The 2,899-nt window shown below is 41.1% G+C and overlaps 1 non-coding gene across 1 annotated transcript; it reads left to right on the forward strand.

Annotated features, from left to right (window-relative positions):
• The first annotated feature begins 730 nt into the window (after window positions 1-730).
• On the forward strand, window positions 731-804 carry trnat-agu (transfer RNA threonine (anticodon AGU)). The gene has a single exon. It is a non-coding gene; the product is annotated as a tRNA-Thr (tRNA).
• Window positions 805-2,899: the final 2,095 nt, after the last annotated feature.

Consider the following 2,899-nt stretch of genomic DNA (forward strand, 5'->3'; position numbering starts at 1 on the left):
GATCCTTCAGTGTCGCTGTGTGTAAATACTGGAACTCACCCCCCTCCCATCGGTCTAATGGTTGTGTGTCCGTGCTGAGGAGTAGCAAGGTTCAGCAAAGTAACTCATCCCCTCCATCACTGTGGTAATTCGGGATATGAACTGAATACTATCCCATTGAGTGACGACTATATTCCAGGAAAACGTTTCTAAAATTTGAAGGTTCCTATCAGACATCTGCAATCGTTTGGAAATAAGTTGAGAAGTGGAGCAGGACAGTGAAATCAAGTGATTGGCAATGATGTCTGGGAGGCATGAGGCAGGAAGTGCGAGTGGAACTGGTGGTGCAAGACTCAATGTCAGTGCCAATCGGTCAACTTTTACTGCCCAATGTTTACAATTACTTATATATTACACCTCGTCAAATCTCCACAATGACCTTGTTCCTCTTGTTGAGGTCTCCTCTGTGTGTATTAACGTGCTTCATGGGCACGGAGAGGATGAACACATCCTCTTTCTCCTGTCAGTTTAAACAGGTGAAGGTATCAGTTTGAAATTAATGCAAGGGGAGATTATCTTTTTCTATGCCTTTTCAGTGTAGAATGTTCAACTGTAAACTGTCTGAATTTTTAAATTCGAGGACTGATTGCAATTCTCTGTGAACAACATTATTCCGAAAACACATTTCCAAGTCCTGTGAAAAAGTGGTTAACCAACTTCACGTATGGATGTGCAAATGAATCAAACGTGCGGCGCCGTGGCTTAGTTGGTTAAAGCGCCTGTCTAGTAAACAGGCGATCCTGGGTTCAATTCCCAGCGGTGCCTGTTTGTTGCATAAGTATTTGATCCTGGTGTTTCAACTCTTTACAAATGCCGTGTTAACCAAGTCAGTGTCGACTTGGACATTTGGAGATCCAGGTTAAGTTACAACAGTGGCTGTTAAACTTAGTTCCGAACTATCAATTAAGTCTGTGGTTTCTTTCCGTTATTCAACAAGCTTTTTTTCCTCTTTTTCCCCTTCCTTCATTCCCAGTTTGGTCGGAATAACGAGATTACGCAGGAGGTGTTGCGGATTTGCCAGAGAACTTTGTGGTAATGACGGAGACACCACCAGCTGATCACTCTCATTCTCTGATGTCAACCATCATTCATTTAAACCAACAGTATATACATCGTTGGGATTCTTTAGTTGTAGTATACTTGCGTGTTTTTTTCTTATGGTGGATTCAGAATTCTACTTTGAATTCGAAACAGTCACAAATGATTGAGGAAGAAAAGTCGCCTGACCTGAGATCGAATTGACAGACACATTATCCAGAGAATGTGAGGCCAGATCTGCACACTCCAGTCAATGAGCAAAAAACTTCTCATCAGCTGCACACTCAAACTGTCCCGAAATGTCAGACTTTTTATCGAGCATAAATAGGTAATGAGCTGTATGGACAGACAGAGTGTTGGAGAATGTGAAAAAGAAAGAGGGTGAGGTGGATACACAGAGACAAAGAGAGACAAATGTAGATACGTGCTGAGTTAGATACTGAAAGAAACAATTCTCCATTAGACATTGCTGCAAACTGACAGGAAGGAAACGAGAAAAGGCAATCATTTAAGCACAGCCTTTTACCAGCTGAGAGCAACGGAGGCAGCATTACAGCCAATAAAGTCCTTTTATATTTTTAAAGGTGACATCTGTGAGCCATTGAGTTTTTTTGATAAATATCCTGAGTCGACAGATAAGACTGATTATTTTCCGAGCATTACAGTAAGGAAGTGTATAACTGACGTGTTCTGTCGATCTGAAACTTTAACTCGGTTTGTCTCGACAGATGTTGCCAGGCCTGATGAGTTTCTCCAACAATTCACGTTTTTTTTCGTTTAGATCTACACCATCAAAGAAAAATGAAACTCAGTAGTCTGTTGATGGCTTCATTTTTAAAACCCCTCAAAAAAACTGTTTAGCATTCTAAAAGTCAAATATACACGACACTGACTATACAGGTGAAAACTTGCAAAACCACTTTTAAATTCAGGAACTAGACGACTCAAGACCGAACGTATCCCTATGCTTTTCGAGTCTCGACAATATATGGGAAAACACGTTTCCGTGACCTGCCAAATGCACAATTGTCAAATTGACTGGCTGTAATAACAGGCTCCATCAATTTGGCAGAATGGGAGCGGGAGAATAATAAGTTTCCAACTCCAGATAAGTTTCCAACGAGATATCCACTCTATCATTACAACCAGCTTATTACATCTCAGGAACAGTACCTGACTGTACCGCACCTCAGCAGAAATTGATATCTTTAGATGCTGGAGATCAAAGTCAATAAGTGTATCACTGGGAAAGCACAGCCTGTCATGCAACATCTGAGGAGCATGGGAGTCAACGTTTCGAGCATTCCTGATGAACAGCTTCTACGTGAAAGAACGAGTTTCCTGCTCCCCGGATGCTGCTTGACGTGCACCACACATTTTGTCTGTATCCCCCCTCAGCTCATCTGCTTCGGAAAATTAATCATGAACTTACCGCCACTGAGTTTGATTCTTCTGTCTCCTGATTGACAGCTTTAAACATTCTATTGCTCAAATGAATCAGATCATCCAGATTACTGTATAAAAACAAACTGTGGATGGTGGAAATCTGAAACACAGGCAATAATTGCTGGAGAAACTTTGCATTCTCTGAATAGTTGAACATTAAATTGGGAGCAGGAAATGAGAAAGCAGCAGTTTAAAAACTGCTACATGTAGTTTCTCCAAAAAAAATATGAAGTGCAGTTTTTCGCTCAGGCGTTCACTGTCTCAAGTGGTGATAGGATTGGGGAAATAAATGTTGGTCCAGCCATTGCTGAACAAATGAAAAAAAGCTTTTTGTGTTGCTCATCAGTTTCTACCCTTGCAGACCATGTCAATTTGA

This window comes from Chiloscyllium punctatum, chromosome 35 (assembly GCF_047496795.1).
Source record: "Chiloscyllium punctatum isolate Juve2018m chromosome 35, sChiPun1.3, whole genome shotgun sequence".
NCBI classification, from domain to species: Eukaryota; Metazoa; Chordata; class Chondrichthyes; order Orectolobiformes; family Hemiscylliidae; genus Chiloscyllium; species Chiloscyllium punctatum.